Source organism: Anomaloglossus baeobatrachus, chromosome 4, assembly GCF_048569485.1.
Source record: "Anomaloglossus baeobatrachus isolate aAnoBae1 chromosome 4, aAnoBae1.hap1, whole genome shotgun sequence".
NCBI lineage: Eukaryota > Metazoa > Chordata > Amphibia > Anura > Aromobatidae > Anomaloglossus > Anomaloglossus baeobatrachus.
In genome coordinates this window covers 481,765,230-481,786,005 of record NC_134356.1, presented here as the reverse complement: position 1 = coordinate 481,786,005, position 20,776 = coordinate 481,765,230, and the positions used below count along the sequence as shown (strand labels likewise).

At 48.5% G+C, this 20,776-nt stretch overlaps 1 protein-coding gene across 1 annotated transcript in view; it reads left to right on the top strand.

The window, feature by feature from the left end:
* The window catches only part of TEX9 (testis expressed 9), a 119,552-nt gene that overhangs the window by 87,996 nt on the left and 10,780 nt on the right, over positions 1 to 20,776 (top strand). The window lies entirely within an intron of this gene.

Below are 20,776 nucleotides of genomic sequence, written 5' to 3'. Positions count from 1 at the left end.
GCGGCTTCACACACAGCGATGTGTGGAGCTGCAGGAACGACAAACAACATCGTACCTGGGGACGCACCAACATTATGAAAATGAACGACGTGATACAGATCACCGATTTTTTTACTGTTTCACGCTCATTCATCTTCTCTACTAGGCTTTACACGTTGCGACGTCGTTAACGGTGACGGATGTACGTCACTTTCGATTTGACCCCGACGATATCGCAGTAGCGATGTCGCAACGTGCAAAGTACCCCTTAGGGTCTCTTAAGGTCTGACTGCCGTTTTCAGATTATAATGGCATGTGTGCACAAAAGAAAGGATAACCGACTCTAGATCGGTTATGAGCTTTCTTCCATGACAGACGCCAAAGGAGTTCTCTCGTTTATTGTTCAGTTCACAGTAACTGTTATAGTTCTAGATAAGAAAAGGGTGTAGACAAAATATAGTCCAATCAAATATCGCAGGTCGGGCTCGGGGCGTGTAGCAATTTGCACAGTCTCTACTGAATTGGTTGTTCCAAACTTTGGATATTCTTCCTTGTGCTCATCATCTTGGGTGTTGTCCAGGATGTAGGAGCCATCTTTAAGTTACATATGCTTACATATTGTATGAAGGAAAATCACTGAAAATATATATATTATATAATATATAAAATGTGTGTGTGTGTGTGTGTGTTCGTAAGAAACAAAAGCATTCATAAATATATGTTAGGCTACATCAACTAAACTACCGTATTTTTCGCTTTATAAGACGCACTTTTGTTCCCCCAAATTTTGGGGGAAAGTAGGGGGTGCCTCTTATAAGCCAAATATACGGGTGTGTTTATGTATATACTAGAAGGTGGCCCAATTCTACGCATCGGGTATTCTAGAATTTACGTATTGTGTAGTTCATGTATGATTTTTGTTATATATATATATCTATATATATATATATAGATGTTGTTGTGTGTAGTTACCAAGTGTTTGTGTAGGGCGCTGTACATGTTCTGGATGTTGTCTGGGTGTGATGGGGGGTGAGAGCGGTGTTGTTTGTGTGTTGCGTTGTTTGTGGAGCGCTGTGTGTCTGTAGCGTTGTGTGTGTGTTGCGCAGTTTGTGTGTGTGTGGTGTGTTTTGGGGGGAGGTATGTTTTGTGCAATGTGCGTGTTGTGCGGTATGTGCGTATATTTGTGTGTGCAGCGTTGTCTGTGTGTGTGGGTGTCTGTGTAGGGCAGTTGTTTGTGGTGTGCACTTCCCATCGTGCTCCATCCCCCATGCAGCGCACTCCCCATCGTGCTCCATCCCGTATGCTGCGCACCCCCCATCGTGCTCCATCTCCCATCCTGCGCACTCCCAAACGTGCTCCATCCGCCATGCTGCGCACTCCCCATCGTGCTCCATCCCCCATGCTGCGCACTCCCAAACGTGCTCCATCCGCCATGCTGCGCACTCCCCATCGTGCTCCATCTCCCATGCTGCGCACTCCCAAACGTGCTCCATCCGCCATGCTGCGCACTCCCAAACGTGGTCCATCCGCCATGCTGCGCACTCCCAAACGTGCTCCATCCGCCATACTCCGCACTCCCCATTGTGCTGCATCCTCCATGCTGCGCACTCCCAAACGTGCTCCATCCGCCATACTCCGCACTCCCCATCGTGCTGCATCCCCCATGCTGCGCACTCCCAAACGTGCTCCATCCGCCATACTCCGCACTCCCCATCGTGCTGCATCCCCCATGCTGCGCACTCCCAAACGTGCTCCATCTGCCATGCTGCGCATTTCCAAACGTGCTCCATCCGCCATGCTGCGCACTCCCAAACGTGCTCCATCCGCCATGCTGCGCGCTCCCAAACGTGCTCCATCCGCCATGCTGCGCGCTCCCAAACGTGCTCCATCCGCCATGCTGCGCACTCCCAAACGTGCTCCATCCGCCATGCTGCGCACTCCCAAAGGTGCTCCATCCGCCATGCTGCGCCAGCATCAGCCTCTCTACCTGCAGCATCAGCCTCTCTCCTCCCAGCATCAGCCTCTCTGTCCCCAGCATCAGCCTCTCTGTTTCCAGCATCAGCCTCTCTGTCTCCAGCATCAGCCTCTCTGTCTCCAGCATCAGCCTCTCTGTCCCCAGCATCAGCCTCTCTGTCCCCAGCATCAGCCTCTCTGTCCCCAGCATCAGCCTCTCTGTCCCCAGCATCAGCCTCTCTGTCCCCAGCATCAGCCTCTCTGTCGCCAGCATCAGCCTCTCTGTCCCCAGCATCAGCCTCTCTGTCCCCAGCATCAGCCTCTCTGTCCCCAGCATCAGCCTCTCTGTCCCCAGCATCAGCCTCTCTGTCTCCAGCATCAGCCTCTCTGTCCCCAGCATCAGCCTCCCGCAGCATCAGCCTCTCTGTCCCCAGCATCAGCTTCTCTGTCCCCAGCATCAGCCTCTCTGTCCCCAGCATCAGCCTCTCTGTCCCCAGCATCAGCCTCTCTGTCCCCAGCATCAGCCTCTCTGTCCCCAGCATCAGCCTCTCTGTCCCCAGCATCAGCCTCTCTGTCGCCAGCATCAGCCTCTCTGTCGCCAGCATCAGCCTCTCTGTCCCCAGCATCAGCCTCTCTGTCCCCAGCATCAGCCTCTCTGTCCCCAGCATCAGCCTCTCTGTCCCCAGCATCAGCCTCTCTGTCCCCAGCATCAGCCTCTCTGTCCCCAGCATTAGCCTCTCTGTCCCCAGCATCAGCCTCTCTGTCCCCAGCATCAGCCTCTCTGTCCCCAGCATCAGCCTCTCTGTCCCCAGCATCAGCCTCTCTGTCCCCAGCATCAGCCTCTCTGTCCCCAGCATCAGCCTCTCTGTCCCCAGCATCAGCCTCTCTGTCCCCAGCATCAGCCTCTCTGTCCCCAGCATCAGCCTCTCTGTCCCCAGCATCAGCCTCTCTGTCTCCAGCATCAGCCTCTCTGTCCCCAGCATCAGCCTCCCGCAGCATCAGCCTCTCTGTCCCCAGCATCAGCTTCTCTGTCCCCAGCATCAGCCTCTCTGTCCCCAGCATCAGCTTCTCTGTCCCCAGCATCAGCTTCTCTGTCCCCAGCATCAGCCTCTCTGTCCTCAGCATCAGCTTCTCTGTCCCCAGCATCAGCCTCTCCGTCTCCAGCATCAGCCTCCCCATCCCAGCCTTCCCAGGATCAGCCTCTGTCCTCTCAGCCTCCTCCAGCACGCCGTGCTCCTCTGCCGACACTCACAGATCCGATCGCATACACTCACACACACCCACAAACACCCACCCGATCGCATACACTCACACCCACCCGATCGCATACACTCACACCCACCCGATCGCATACACTCACACACACCCGATCGCATACACTCACACACACCCGATCGCATACACTCACACACACCCGATCGCATACACTCACACACACCCACACACCCCCACCCGATCGCATACACTCACACCCACCCGATCGCATACACTCACACACACCCGATCGCATACACTCACACACAAAGACACACACACTGACGATATTGCACATACGCGCTGATACTCACAACATCCGGGGATATCACATGCTTCTGGCCATGTGATCCCCCGGCAGGTCCTGGAAGCTCACAGCACAGTATCGCCGCCGAGAAGCAAGCGATATCCCAGGATGTTGTGAGTATGTGGATGCGATGTGATGTGTGAGGTGTGTGTGAGTGTGATCTGATTTGTGTGTGTGTGTGTGTGTATGTTCCGCAGCTGCAGGACCTTGATGTGTGGATGCGATGTGATGTGTGTGTGAGGTGTGTGTGAGAGTGAGTGTGAGCCGGTGTACGCTGGTAACTATGATACACATCGGGTAACTAAGGGACCTTAGTTACCCGATGTTTATAATGGTTACCAGCTTTCACGGCCTCCGTCAAGATCCCAGCATCGCAAGGTTATGTCTGGCGCTGCCGGGATCCTGACGGAGCCGGTGTAGAAGCAAGCGATATCCCAGGATGTTGTGATGTGTGAGGTGTGTGTGAGAGTGAGTGTGATCTGATGTGTGTGTGTGTGTGTGTGTGTACTCACCTGGGAATCGGAGCTCCGTGTCAGTTGGGCCAGAGCGAGCGTGCATTGCGTGAGGGGGGCGGGGCCTGCAGAGAGCCGGGGCGAGAGGCCAATCCGTGTGGGGGGGCGGGGCCATGGCGAGCCCAGCGGCCAATCAGCTTTGTGTCACCGTAAGGACACAATTTCGGAGCATGACAGACAGACAGACAGAATAAGGCAATTATATATAGATATAGATATATATATATATATATATATCTATATCTATATCTATAATTACACTGCAGGGTCCGCTCTGGAGCGCTGCTGGGGGCAGGTGAACGCTGCGGGCGGCAGCGTTAGATCTCCTGCTCCCGCTCATTTAATATGCACAGCCGCTGTCCATCACCGTGGTGCTGAAACCGCACCGCAGTGACTGGCTGGGGCAGCGGTGCATATTATATGAGCCTGCGTCCCACTGTGATGGCACATGCCCCTCCTGTGTTAGATATGGCCCCCATGCTGCTGCTCATCCTAAAATAAAAAAGCTTTACTTACCCCCTCCAGCGTTTCTCACCGGTGTCCCTGCTTCCACTGTGATCAGGCACGCAGAGATGAAGTCACTCTGCTGTGCCGATCACATAACCGGCACCAAGAACCAGGAAGTGGAGGAACAGAAGCACGGAGGGAGACAGGAGGGAGATCAGCGCTGGAGGCGGTAAGGTAAGAGTGTTTTATTTTACTATGGGCAGCAGTATGGGGGCGATATCTAACACAGGGGAACGTGTGCAATCCATAGGGGGCCATAGGCAGCACAGGGGAATGTGTGCAATCCATAGGAGGCCATAGGCAGCACAGGGGAACGTGTGCAATCCATAGGGGGCCATAGGCAGCACAGGGGAACGTGTGCAATCCATAGGGGGCCATAGGCAGCACAGGGGAACGTGTGCAATCCATAGGGGGCCATAGGCAGCACAGAGGGACGTGTGCAATCCATAGGGGGCCATAAGCAGCACAGGGAACGTGTGCAATCCATAGGGGGGCCATAGGCAGCACAGGGGAATGTGTGCAATCCATAGGGGCCATAGGCAGCACAGGGGGACGTGTGCAATCCATAGGGGGCAATAGGCAGCACAGGGGAACGTGTGCAATCCATAGGGGGCATAGGCAGCACAGAGGGACGTGTGCAATCCATAGGGGGCCATAAGCAGCACAGGGAACGTGTGCAATCCATAGGGGGGCCATAGGCAGCACAGGGGAATGTGTGCAATCCATAGGGGCCATAGGCAGCACAGGGGAACGTGTGCAATCCATAGGGGGCCATAGGCAGCACAGAGGGACGTGTGCAATCCATAGGGGGCCATAAGCAGCACAGGGAACGTGTGCAATCCATAGGGGGGCCATAAGCAGCACAGGGGAACGTGTGCCAGCACAAGGGGGTTATATTCAATATAAGAAGGCCATATCCAAATTAAGGGGGCTAATTTTAGGATGGGGGGCTATGAGGGACATATACCCTATATGATTTGTTAGACGTACACTGGCATTATAAGATGGACCCCATTTAACATTAAAAAAAAATCTCTTTTCCTTCACCAAATTTGGGGGTGCGTCTTATAATCAGGTGCGTCTTATAAAGCGAAAAATACGGTACATATTTGGGTCTGTGAAATGGCTGAATTAATTATTTTAGGTTACTGAATTTCTATCCTCAACATTGTCATCAGTGCTGATCAGGCAATGGTAAGGCACAAGGTGTGCTTCAGACTCATCTGTGCTTCCCTTGCCTCTGTAGCGGACATTTCAGACACTGACCTCAAATGTGAAAAGAGCAGTAGCAGAACAGAGGCCATTACGCTTAGGCTGCTTTCACACTACGTTTTTTTAACATGCGTCATGAACGTTTTTTTAACGCAAAAACGGATCCAGTGCAAATGCGTTTTCATTTCAATGCATTTGCAATGGACTCGCGCCAACATGCGTTCACCTGCGTTTGCGTGCGTTATAGTAAGGATCCAGCGACTTGCAGTTTTTTAACTTTTTTTTCAAAAACGCTACTTGTAGCGTTTTTGAGCTGCGTCCATATACTGCAAATTGCTGGATCCTGACTATACTGCACGCAAACGTATGTGAACGCTGGCATGCTGATAGACAGGATCCTGCTTGCTCTACTGAGCATGCCCAGAAACCAGCCTTGCGTGATCAGTCCCTCTCTCCCCCTCTCTCCCCCTCCCTCTCTCCCCCTCCCTCTCCCTCCCTCTCTCCCCCTCCATCTCCCTCCCTCTCTCCCCCTCCCTCCCTCTCTCCCCCTCCCTCTCTCCCCCTCTCTCCCTCTCTCCCTCTCTCCCCCTCCCTCTCTCTCCTCTCTCCCCCGCCTGAGAGCGGAGGACGCTCGCAACCAAGGTAAATATCGGGTAACCGCGGGCTTAGTTACCCGATGTTTACCTTGGTTACGTGTGCATGGAGCAGACAGCCCTGCTCCTAGCAGCTGCAGACGCTCATAACCAAGGTAAATATCGGGTATCCAAGCAAGTTACCCGATGTTTACCTTGGTTACGAGCCTCTGCAGATGTCGGTTCCCACTATACATCCAATCTCACAACTAAAGGCATGTTTAGAATCTGCATCCTAGCACCAGTATAGCACTGGCTTTAATTTTTAAATTTGTATCCATCTTCCCTGTCCCTGCTGAAGAAAAGCAGGCCCAAACCATGATGCTGCCACCACCATGTTTGACAGTGGGGATGGTGTGTTCAGGGTGATGAGCTGTGTTGCTTTTACGCCAAACATATTGTTTGGTATTGTGCCCCAATAGTTCGAATTTGGTTTAATCTGACCAGAGCACCTTCTTCCACATGTTTGGTGTGTCTCCCAGGTGGCTTGTGGCAAATTTTAAACAACACTTTTTATGAATATCTTTGAGAAATGGCTTTCTCCTTCCATAAAGGCCATATTTGTGCAGTGTACGACTGATTGTTGTCCTATGGACAGACTCTCCCACCTCAGCTGTAGATCTCTGCAGTTTATCCAGCGTGATCATGGGCCTCTTGGCTGCATCTCTGATCAGTCTTCTCCTTGTTTGATATGACATTTTTGAGGTACGGTTGGGTCTTGATAGATTTGCAGTGGTATGATACTCCTTCCATTTCAATATGATCGCTTGCACAGTGCTCCTTGGGATGTTTAAAGTTTTGGAAATCTTTTTATAACCAAATCCAGCTTTAAACTTCTCCACAACAGTATCACGGACCTGCCTGTTGTGTTCCTTGGTCTTCATGATGCTATCTGCGTTTTAAACAGAACACTGAGACTATCACAGAGGTGCATTTATACGGAGACTTGATTTTACACAGGTGGCTTATATTTATCATCATCAGTCATTTAGGACAACATTGGATCATTCAGAGATCCTCAATGAACTTCTGGAGTGAGTTTGCTGCACTGAAAGTAAAGGGGATGAAAGGGGAAGCCTTGTCTAAATATGATGTACAAGAAAGCTTGCAAACAATTTGCTGAACACACGCAGACTAAGAGCATGGATTACTGGAATCATGTCCTGAGGTCTGATGAGACCAAAATAAACCGACTTGATTCAGAAAGTGTCAAACTTATCTGGTGGCAAGCAGGTGAGGAGTACAAAGACAAGTATGTCTTACTTTCAGTCAAGCATGGCTGCTACCGGCTGTGGGGAGCTATAGTTTATAGAGGGAACCATGAATGGCAACATGTAATGTGACATACTGAAGCACCATGATCCCCTCTTTTTGGAAACTGGGCTGCAGGGCGGTATTCGAAAATGTTAATGACTCTAAACACACCTCCATGATCATGACCACTACTTTTCTAAAGAAACCGAGGGTAAAGGTGCTGGACTGGCCAAGCATGTTATATGACCTAAACCCTATTGCGCATCTGTCGGGCATCCTCAAACGGAAGGTGGAGAAGTGCAAGGTCTCTAACATGCACCAGCTCTGTGGTGTCATTTTGGAGGATGGAAGAGGTGTCCATTGGCTCCTGTGAAGCTCTAGTGAACTCCATGCCCAAGAGAGGTAAGGCAGTTCTTGAAAATAATGGTGGCCACACAAAATATTGACACTTTAGGCCCAATTTAGCCATTTTCAGCCATTTTCACTTGGGGGGTGTACTCACGTTTTTGCCAGCAGTTTAGAATTTAATGGCTGTGAGTTGAGTTGTTTAGAGGACACACCAAATGTACACTGTTATACAAGTTGTACACTGAGCACTGTACATTGTATCAAAGTGTCATATCTTCAGTGTTACAGATATGTGAGGGGGTGTACTCACTTTTGTGATATCCTGTATACGTTTGTGTATATACACTCATATATGTGTAAATGTGTGTGTGTGTATATATATATATATATACATATATATATATATATATATATACACCTTGTGTGCTTGAGATATATATATATATATATATATATATATATATATATATATATATATATATATATATATATATAATATATGTGTGTGTATGTGTGCATATGTAGTGTTGTGTATGTACTGTATATAGATATGTACAGTATATGCTTATATTTGTAGTCTCATGTATATTTATACTTTCACGTTCCAGTTGTTGATCCATTTATATTGTTTGGTGGTGAAGGACACATCAAAGAAAAATCAGATCAGGTGCTAATGGTAACAAATATGTCTTATTGTTAGGAGAACAGCCTGAAATCATCTACTTTTCATTGTCATGCCTTTTCTGGGAATATTTGTTGTCCCCTAATTATAATCTTTTCCTTTTCATGCCAGCTGCTCAATACAAAGGGTTAACCTTCATATTTCATTTCCAGAACTGATAGCGTCTTTTCCTATTGAAGAAGTTAAATCTCACAATACAGATGAAGGTTAAAAGCAAAGCATTCCCTCCGGGATGGGGGTGAGGAGGGATATGAGGTCATTTTCTATTTTCTTGCTTTTGAAATATTGGCCGAGGTAGGACCTTGGGGGAGACTGTGTAGGACTTGCTAATAAGGGATGATGTAATAATGTCCATGATGTTCTTGCCGTGCCTAAGCAACATGCAGTGAATACAAATGGGCGTAAGTAATTTGGTCGGGGAGGTGGAAATTGTTATCCGCCCCTCTTCTTGATTTTTCTGTCAGCCTTTACTTTTACGGTTTATTTATTACCCATTATTTATATAGCAATGGCAAATCTTGACGCGCCATAGAGACAAAGCACTCCTAACGGAGCTTAAAATCTAATTCTCTAATTTAGCGCATTAACACGATAAGCCATGTTTACATGAGGATAATTTACAGTATTTATTTGGGGGGGGGGGGACTGAGTAATTTTATTAGTTTAACTATTCAGTATGTAGTAGATGCTATTAAAGGGAATCTGTCAGTAGCTTTTTACCGTGTAATCTGAGAGCAGCATAGTGTAGGGGCTGACAGCCTGATTCCAGTGATGTGTCATTTACTGGTCTGTGTGTTTCTCGTTCAATAAAATCAGTGTTTTATCAGCAGGAGATTATCATTACAGGACGAATTGTCCTGTGCCTCCTAGTAATATGTATAACCTTTCCACACAACTGATTAGCAGTTTTATGTCAATGTACAGTGTGCACAGATAGCTGCCAGTCAGTGGTGTAGGTGAGTTATACACAGCTTAACATTCCGAGCTCTGCTAGATCTGCAGCAGAGAACACTGTTATTGTATCAAAATGACAGCATGCAACTTGGTAAGGTACACATTGCTGGAATCAGAGTCTCAGACCCTACAACATGCTGCTGTCAGATTACATAGCAAAAACCTTGTGATAGGTTCCCTTTAACCACTTCACGACCAAGCACGTACATGTCCCTTTAATGTGGGCTTACCAAGCGAGCCTGCTGCCCCGTGATGCGCTAACGAGGTGCCAATGAGTTGGCATGGCAGCACGCAGTTAGATAATGACCCCTGTCACTGCCAGGGGTCATTATCTAGGGGTATTTCCTGTGAATGCCAGCAGAGTGCCTGCACTCACAGTAACACAGCATTTCTCCTAACCAGAGCGATGCTGAAGCATCACTCTGATCAGGAGAAGCGATTGGACTGTTCTTGTCTTTACTTTATCTCCTAATTCCCCTCCTCCCTCCATCTTGTGATTATTAATCCTTGATAATTCCCTTCCTCTGCATTACATCACTTGTCAGCTACGGAAGACTTTCTAGTGCAGAGGCAGCAGGAACAAAGTGAAAGTAATTTGAGCCCTCAGCATAGAGACTACGGCTGTGCTGTGAAGGTATGCCGTGCTCTGGCCCGGACACTGCAGTGATCTGCACTTCCCCCGGGCCAGACATGACTACAGCGGCCCCCTGCTCCTGCCTCCTAAACAGTGGACACACAGTCTCCCCAGCCGCTGCAGGAAGCTGGAGGCTGGAGAACCCACGTGTGACCGCTGTTTACATTAAACTATTGATTTGCTGCTGCTCAGCCCCGCTGACTGCAGAGAGAGGTCGGCGGGGAGCAGCTAATGAATATTCGTTTACTTTAAGCAGCGGGCACACGTGGTTTCTCCAGCGCCGGCTTCCTGCAGCAGCGACCCTCCCTGCCTCCTGTAATCCCACTGCATAGCGCTGACTCCCCACAGCTCCCTACCCCGCAGCTTCAGACCATAAGACGCACCCCACACTTTCCTCCCAAATTTGGAGGAGAAAAAGTGCGTCTTATGGTCCAAAAAATACGGTACTCTCTGCTCTTTAATGAGTTAATTTTTTTTTGCAGAGAAAATACCCTATACACTGTAAATGTCCATATAAATGAGAGAAACGCTGACTGCATAAGTGCCTTTTAGGGATATTGCATGTGGGGGATATAATATCCACCCCATGGTATATAAAAAGACGGCCATAAAAGGATGTGTGCAAAATCTGATATAAAAGCTGTAATCTGTGTGGAACGCAAGCTTTGCGCTCCATATACTTACAGCTGACGTGAGGAGGCTGTCATATGACACTGTGAAGGGGGCGCGACTATGTCCTGGAATGGAGAAACCAGGACGCTGCCTTGAGAACACGCGGCGCGAGTGGGAGGAGCTTAGGTCACATGATCGGGACGGTGTTCCCCGAACCAAGCCACTCCCACGTAGGTGCTCAGTGGGCATGCGCGATGCCTTTAAATATGGCGGCGCCCGTGCACCACAAGCGTGGCACTGAATACACATGTCTGTGAGACAGGAGTGGTAAGTAAATTATCCTTTATTTAAGGATTTATTTTATTCTCTCTGGGCTGAATTGGAAACTAATGGGAACCGTATTGCATTCCCATTATAGCTCAGGACTATTTGCGGTCTATATGGAGCTGTAAATAAAGCAGCAGAAAACCTTACCAAAAAACTCCCCTGGTGAGTGATATATACGAAACGCGTCGGGAGTAAGGGAGTACAAGACATGTTACCTGCAAACAAGCATTAAGGGATGGCTTTAAATCCCATATAAATATGTTCCCTAAGAAAGACGGACAGGGGATGATTGTTATGAGAAGTCAACCCTGATGCCAGAAGTCCTTGCTGGGAACAAAATCCTGTATCTACGATTGTGTGAGACCTTTCTATTTCTTCATATAAGCAGAAAAGTGATATACATTGTTGATAACTGCTTAATGGATACTGTCTCACTCTGACTCATTAAGTGTTACTGCTATTTACTTCTCACTTATTTTCTATGCCCATACCAAAATCCTTAGCTGGTCCAAAGGGGTGGTTCCCCTGGGAGCTGTATTTGGAAGTCTTGAGTGCTACCATTAGACTATATTGTGGTGGAGCCTTTGGGGTTTTGTATCTTTATTGTGCCCTGCATGAGTTTGGCCCCTTTTTCCGCTTATGAGGCAATACTCGGGTGTGCTTTTTTTTCTATGTGTATTTTGTGTGTGTTTTTATGGGACCGATGGTCTTTTAATTTTTATCAGTAAAAGTTAAGTTTTATGAGTTATTTATTGATTATAGCTCTTTATACCCATACTGCTGAACCATATTGACAATTTTTGATGGGCATTTGTTACTAATATCCAGCTTATAAAATACGACTGTGCAGTAATAAAGTCCCCTAGGGGAACTAGTAAAATGAATAAAAAATGGAAATAAAAACTTTTTAAAAATGTGAAAAAACCCTCAAAAACTAAAAGTTCATATCACCCCATTTTGCCTTATTGAAAATAAAACAACAATTATAATAATAAAAAATACACATAATTGGTATTGCTGCGTTCAAAAATGCCCAATGTATTAAAATATAGAATCATGGAGGATAGAAGAGGATTGCAGTGGCTCCCGTGAAGTTTCTTGTGAACTCAATGCCCAAGAAAGTTAAGGCAGTGCTTGAAAATAATGATGGCAACAAAAAATATTGCCACTTTAGGCACAATTTGGATATTTTCACTTAGGGGTGTACTCATTTTTGTTGCCAACGGTTTAGACTTTACTAACTATGTGTTAATTTATTAGGCGACACCCCCACTCCCCTTTTAATTAAAATAATCTCTGTATGCAAAGTTATCTTCCAGGCAGCCCCACCCCATAGCCTGGAAGAGCTCATTTACATAAAATAACAACCAATGATATTTCTACAACAAGACATCTGATATGAGGCAGACAGGTAGGACATTTCTTTTTCGCTCTATTGGGAGACCCAGACAATTGGGTGTATAGGCTATGCCTCCGGAGGCCGCACAAAGTACTACACTTAAAAGTGTTAGGCCCCTCCCCTTCTGCCAATACACCCCCCGTGCTCCCACGGGCTGCTCAGTTTTTTGCTTTGTGCGAAGGAGGTCAGACACGCACAGCACAGCTCCACAGATTAGTCAGCAGCAGCTGCTGACTAGGTCGGATGGAAGAAAAGTGGGCCCATATAGGGCCCCCAGCATGCTCCCTTCTCACCCCACTTTTGTCGGCGGTGTTGTTAAGGTTGAGGTATCCATTGCGGGTACGGCGGCTGGAGCCCACATGCTGTTTTTTCCTTCCCCATCCCCCTTAGGGCTCTGGGTGAAGTGGGATCTTATTGGTCTCCAGGCACTGAGACCGGGCTTCATCCACAACTCCTGTGGAGCCTGATGGATAGGAGCCGATACCGTTCAGGGACATGGCCCTGCATCTTAAAGGTACTCTGTATCCCTATGGGGACCGCGCACGGCATCACCTCAGCTTTGCTGGGTGTGCTAGTGCACCGGGGACCGCGGCGCTGACCGGGTCTATATGTGCCATTACACACTCAGCGTCGCTGAGTGTGTTTATATGTAAGGGCTACCGCACTGACCGCCGTTGCCACGGGACACTGCGGCGCGGCTGGGACTTGTAGTTCGCCGGGGACTTTCACGCGACCGCGCTTTTACGGCGGCCGCGTTTATTACTACAGTCCCCGGCTTCATTGCGGCCTAGTTTCCCTTTTTTTTTTCTCCCGCCCTCAGCCCTGACAGGCAGGGGAAGGGCGGGACGCTGCACGGAGCGAGCAGCAATGAGGGCTGGAGTATGATTTACATGCTCCACTCCCCTCACTGTACACAGTATGAGCGCCCGTTTCGCGCTCTTTCTAGGCCACGCCCACAGCTTCCTCAGCTCGTCAGGACGCCGCAGCCATTCCTGTCAGCTCCACCGACGCTGCAGAGAGGGACATATTTATGGGAGACCCAGACACGGTCTCTGGTGGCCTCACAACCGCTTAGGCGGCTGGTAAACAGCACATGTGGTGCTAGCCCCATGGTGCTGTATTGTATGGGTACATTATTTGTGTACTGTATATAATTTACACTGTATGAGCACAGTTCTTTCTGGCTATATACCCTATTGTGTTACTCAGGGAAAACTATAGCATGGCGCCCATAAAAGGCAGGGGTGCCAAAACACAGGCTTATTATGTTGCCTGCGCCGCATGTAAGACCCAGCTACAGGCAGGTTCCACTGACCCTCATTGTGTACAGTGTTCGACCCCTGTGACTACAGCCGGATCCTCTACTAAGAGGGGCCCAGGGGGAGCCACCTGTTGACACTGTCCAGGTGACGGGGACTGAGTTTGCAGCCTTTAAGGATCAACTCTCTGAGACTATGGCTAAGATACTAGAAGCCTTGCAGTCCAGACCGGTATCTCAGCAAAGGGACTCTGTTGAATCATTGTTCCCTGACCCCCCTCAGTTGGACCAACAATGTCCTCACGGGGTATCTCATACATCCCAGACGGAGGGTTCGGACTTAGAACCTAGCCCCAGATCGTCTAAGCGAGCCCGCTTAGAATTTCCCTCGACATCATATTGTTTAGGGTCTCAGCGGGGGGATTCTCTGGTTGATGATGCGGAAACAGCTGATCAGGATTCTGATCCTGGGAGCGCTCTCAATCTTAATTCTCCAGACGGGGACGCCATAGTGAATGATCTTATTGCATCCATTCATCAGTTGCTGGATATTCTTCCCTCAGCCCCTCCGGCGGAGGAGTCTGATTCTCAGCAGGAGAAATTTCGCTTCAGGTTCCCCAAGCGTACACAGAGTATGTTTCTAGACCACTCTGATTTCAGAGAGGCAATCCAGAAGCACCATGCTTGTCCGGATAAGCGTTTCTCTAAGCGCCTTAAGGATACACGTTATCCTTTTCCCCCGGAAGTGGTTAAAGGTTGGATTCAATGTCCCAAAGTGGATCCTCCAATCTCCAGACTGGCGGCTAGATCCATACTTGCAGTGGAAGATGGGGCCTCGCTTAAAGATGCCACTGACAGGCAGATGGAGCTCTGGATGAAATCCATCTATGAAGCTATCGGAGCTTCTTTTGCCCCAGCATTCGCAGCCGTATGGGCGCTACAAGCTATATCAGCAGGTCAAGCGAAAATTGAAGCGGCCGCGCCACAAGTGGCTTCCATTACCTCCCAGACCTCGGCAATTGCGTCTTACGCTATGAATGCTGTCCTGGACTCTGTGAGCCGTACGGCAGTTGCGACCGCCAATTCGGTAGTAGTCCGCAGGGCCTTGTGGCTACGGGAGTGGAAGGCAGATTCCGCTTCCAAAAAAGCGTTTAACCGGTTTGCCAATTTCTGGCGACAGGCTCTTTGGCGAGCGCCTGGATGAAATCATCAAACAATCCAAGGGAAAGGATATATCCTTACCCCAGCCCAAGCAGAACCTCTCCCAACAGAGGAGAGGGCAGTCGAGGTTTCGGTCCTTTCGGGGCGCGGGCAGGTCCCAATTCTCCTCGTCCAAAAGGTCTCAGAAAGAACAAAGGAACTCTGATGCATGGCGGTCTAAGTCACGTCCTAAAAAGGCCATTGGGAGCACCGCTAACAAAGCGGCTGCCTCATGACTTCTACCTCCTCTAGTAGCATCCTCGGTCGGTGGCAGGCTCTCCCGCTTTTGCGACACCTGGCTGCCACAAATAAAAGACCGCTGGGTGAGAGACATTCTGTCTCACGGTTACAAGATAGAGTTCATCTCTCGTCCCCCGACTCGATTCTTCAGGTCTTCTCCGCCTCCCGAGAGAGCCGAGGCTCTTCTGCAGGCGCTGGGCACTCTGAAGGCAGAAGGAGTGGTGGTCCCTGTTCCTCTTCATCAACAGGGCCACGGTTTTTACTCCAACTTGTTTGTGGTCCCAAAGAAGGACGGGTCTTTCCGTCCTGTCCTAGACCTGAAACTTCTCAACAAACACGTAAAGACCAGGCGGTTCCGGATGGAATCCCTTCGCTCCGTCATCGCCTCAATGTCCCAAGGAGATTTCCTTGCATCGATCGATATCAAAGATGCTTATCTCCACGTTCCGATTGCACCAGCGCTTCTTGCGCTTCGCCATAGGAAACGAACACCTGCAGTTCGTGGCACTGCCATTTGGCCTGGCAACAGCCCCACGGGTTTTCACCAAGGTTATGGCTACTGTAGTAGCGGTCCTCCATTCTCAGGGTCACTCGGTGATCCCGTACTTGGACGATCTGTTGATCAAGGCACCCTCTCTAGAGGCATGCCAACACAGCCTCGACGCTACCCTGGAGACTCTCCAGAGTTTCGGGTGGATCATCAATTTTCCAAAGTCAAATCTGACACCGGCCCAATCGCTCACATACCTTGGCATGGAGTTTCATACCCTCTCAGCGATAGTGAAGCTTCCGCTGATCAAGCAGCGGTCACTACAGACAGGGGTACAATCTCTCCTTCAAGGCCAGTCACACCCCTTGAGGCGCCTCATGCGCTTCCTGGGGAAGATGGTGGCAGCAATGGAAGCAGTCCCTTTCGCGCAGTTTCACCTGCGTCCTCTTCAATGGGACATCCTACGCAAATGGGACAGGAAGCCGACGTCCCTCGACAGGACCGTCTCCCTCTCTCAGGCGACCAAAGCTTCCCTTCGGTGGTGGCTTCTTCCCACTTCATTGTCGAAGGGGAAATCCTTCCTACCCCCATCCTGGGAAGTAGTCACGACGGACGCAAGTCTGTCAGGGTGGGGAGCGGTTTTTTCTCCACCACAGGACTCAGGGTACGTGGACCCGGCAAGAGTCCTCGCTTCAGATCAATGTTCTGGAAATTCGGGCAGTGTATCTTGCCCTGAAAGCGTTCCAGCAGTGGCTGGAAGGCAAGCAGATCCGAATTCAGTCGGACAATTCTACAGCGGTGGCATACATCAACCACCAAGGCGGCACACGCAGTCGACAAGCCTTCCAGGAAGTCCGGCGGATTTTGATGTGGGTGGAAGCCACGGCCTCCACCATATCCGCAGTTCACATCCCAGGCGTGGAAAACTGGGAAGCAGATTATCTCAGTCGCCAGGGCATGGACGCAGGGGAATGGTCCCTTCACCCGGACGTGTTTCAGGAGATCTGTTGCCGCTGGGGGGTGCCCGGACGTCGACCTCATGGCGTCCCGGCACAACAACAAGGTACCAACGTTCATGGCACGGTCTCAAGATCCCAGAGCTCTGGCGGCAGACGCCTTAGTTCAGGATTGGTCGCAGTTTCAGCTCCCTTATGTGTTTCCTCCGCTGGCACTGTTGCCCAGAGTGTTACGCAAGATCAGGGCCGACTGCCGCCGCGCCATCCTCGTCGCTCCAGACTGGCCGAGGAGGTCGTGGTACCCGGATCTGTGGCTTCTCACGGTCGGCCAACCGTGGGCACTACCAGACCGACCAGACTTGCTGTCTCAAGGGCCATTTTTCCATCTGAATTCTGCGGCCCTCAACCTGACTGTGTGGCCATTGAGTCCTGGATCCTAGCGTCTTCAGGGTTATCTCAAGAAGTCATTGCCACTATGAGACAGGCTAGGAAACCAACGTCCGCCAAGATTTATCACAGGACGTGGAAAATTTTCCTGTCGTGGTGCTCTGCTCAGGGTTTTTCTCCCTGGCCATTTGCATTACCTACTTTTCTGTCCTTCCTTCAATCTGGACGGGAAAAGGGTTTGTTGCTCGGTTCCCTTAAGGGACAAGTTTCAGCGCTCTCTGTGTTTTTCCAGAAGCGCCTAGCTAGACTTCCACAGGTACGCACGTTCCTGCAGGGTGTTTGTCACATCGTTCCACCTTACAAGCGGCCGTTAGAACCCCGGGATCTAAACAGGGTGCTGATGGTTCTTCAGAAACCACCATTCGAGCCAATGAGAGATATTTCTCTCTCACGCCTTTCGCAGAAAGTGGTTTTTCTAGTAGCAGTCACTTCACTTCGGAGAGTGTCTGAGCTAGCAGCGTTGTCGTGCAAAGCCCCTTTTCTGGTTTTTCACCAGGACAAGGTGGTTCTACGTCCGGTTCCGGAGTTTCTCCCTAAGGTGGTATCCCCCTTTCATCTCAATCAGGATATTTCCTTACCCTCTATTTATCCTCATCCAGTTCACCAATGTGAAAAGGATTTGCACTTGTTAGATCTGGTGAGGGCACTCAGACTCTACATTTCTCGTACGGCGCCCCTGCGCCGCTCGGATGCACTCTTTGTCCTTGTCGCTGGCCAGCGTAAAGGGTCACAGGCTTCCAAATCAACCCTGGCTCGGTGGATCAAGGAGCCAATTATCGAAGCTTACCGTTCGGCTGGGCTTCCGGTTCCCTCAGGGCTGAAGGCCCATTCTACCAGAGCCGTGGGAGCGTCCTGGGCTTTGAGGCACCAGGCTGCGGCTCAACAGGTGTGTCAGGCGGCTACCTGGTCGAGCCTGCACACTTTCACGAAGCACTATCAGGTGCATACCTAGGGTGCGGCGGATGCCAGCCTAGGTGGACGAGTCCTTCAGGCGGCGGTTGCCCACCTGTAGGAAAGGGCCGTTTTACGGCTCTCTTACGAGGTATTATTTTACCCACCCAGGGACTGCTTTTGGACGTCCCAATTGTCTGGGTCTCCCAATAGAGCGAAAAAGAAGAAGGGAATTTTGTTTACTTACCGTAAATTCCTTTTCTTCTAGCTCTAATTGGGAGACCCAGCACCCGCCCCTGTTTTTTTGTGTACACATGTTGTTCATGTTGAATGGTTTCAGTTCTCCGAGTTTCCTTCGGATTGAAGTTAAACCAGTTTATAATTATTTTTTCCTCCTTCTTGCTTTTGCACCAAAACTGAGCAGCCCGTGGGAGCACGGGGGGTGTATTGGCAGAAGGGGAGGGGCCTAACACTTTTAAGTGTAGTACTTTGTGCGGCCTCCGGAGGCATAGCCTATACACCCAATTGTCTGGGTCTCCCAATTAGAGCTAGAAGAAAAGGAATTTACGGTAAGTAAACAAAATTCCCTTCTTTTCAGCATTCTATAACCTGTATATCCATATTAACAGTTTAAAAAGGTCAAATTGGTGACAGATTCCCTTTTAAAGAATGGAAATGTACTAGACTGATTCTTAAATCCATTAAATATGCAACAAAAAATAAAAACCATCCAGTCCTGTATTCATAGACCTATATGAGGTTGTGTTCATATCCTTTTATGATATAACTTGATATGATCATCACTGCAGAATTAATTTGACACCTATTAGTTTAATATGTTTCTCCTGCAAGCTTCCTAATAAGCAAGGTAAATGGGCTACCATACATGCAAGAAACTATAGGGCAAAGCTACAAAGTGTGAATAAATGGCACTGACCACATGCCTGATGGCAACTGTGTCCGGGGTAGGATCATGTGCTAGTTCAATAATAGCCAGAATGGGAGGAGGGGGAGGGGGGGTAGTTGTGGTGGCATTGGAAGCACAAGTGGGGTACATTGTAACATTTACCAATAGAGAGAAGAATGAATATGATATGATAATTTTGTTACCCCCCCCCCCCCACATCTTCTATGTCAAGATTTCTATCCTTTACAATATTGTTAATATAGAGGAGTACCTCGTGTGACTCACTATGAGTCAAGTCATGTACCTCAGCTCTGTATGCAGCCTCTTCCCTTCTCAATGAAATAAACCATCATGGTAAAACAGTAAGTGCACTTCAAGGGCAGAATATAACTGCACTGACAATTTCTCAATAATCCTACAAGTAAGCTGCCCACGAGTATAGCAGATCAATAACTGGGAGTCCCTCGCGTTAATCAGTTACATTGGGGGAAACATTGATTGATGATCACTGTTACCTTAAATAAAGTCCTTTATGGCAAAGACACTAACAATCTACAGCAGAACACTGGGTGATCTCATGCAGTAGAGGATATATTGCTGTACTAACATGTAGCTGTAGCTTCCACTAAATACGCAAGTACTTTGGGTTTAATAGCTCATGTTTGGCATAACGTATAGAATAGAGACAGTCATTTGGCAGGCAGCTGTCTCTCCCGACTCTTCTACATACAGGAGCGGTCACTCTACCCAGTGCTACTGTCACACTCCCCAGTTGGTGGCTCATCTCCAAAAATAAAAGGATCCGCTCTGTGACATTGATCATACCAGATCTTTTTCTCTACTGATGTAATAGAATAGTCAGGAGGCCCCCATACACTTTAGACTGTCAGTGAAGCCCACCGATATTGGCTGACAGTCTAATATTGGCTCTTTTAAAGCAGCACTCCAGGGGCGGGGGCGGTGTTTCGGCATTGGAGTGGGCTTTTAAATATAAACCTCCTGCCCCCTTTCATATACTCACCTTCCGTCGTCTACACTTTTACCATCGCCGCCCTGGTCCCGCTGCGCCATCTTGTAAGAGTAACTTTTGACTGGCTGTAAGTCAGAAGTTAAATCACTTGTTCTCAGTGCATCTCTGAGAGCCAGAACGAGGCTCTCATAGAGATGCATTGAGTCGGGACCTCCAGCGCGCTCCATGTAAGGAGCTGTGGAGGTGTTAGAAGATGAAGCTGCCGGAAGGTAAGTATAAGACAGAGAGCACGAGACAGGGATTCAAAGCACGAGTCTATTGGTCCAATACAAAAAAATCCTGGAGTGGTGTTTTAAGGAGCCAATTCGTGCATCTTGGTTTATAATAATTACCTAGTCAACCAGTGTAAAATTTAGTATCTTGTCATTATCTTTCATTACCTTCATTTTTTTTCCCATTTATTTATTTATTTATTTATTTATGTATTTATTTAAGTTCTATTTATTTTTAGTTTAATTGAACTGCAGAAAAGTTTTCTATTAACCAACTTTGGATTGTTGAATGTGCATATAATATGTATGTATGTATGTATGTATGTATGTATGTATGTATATGTTTTTTTTATATATATATATATATATATATATATATATATATATATATATATATATATATATATATATATATATATATATATATATATATATATATAATATGTATGTGTTAATAAAAGGTTGACCTTCATGTAAAAATAAAAAGGTGAGATTTGAGTTAAGGTCCTGGCCACATGTTGAACGTGGCTGTAAATGGGGTTTTTCAGTTTTATAAGCCAATTACAGACTAATATGGAA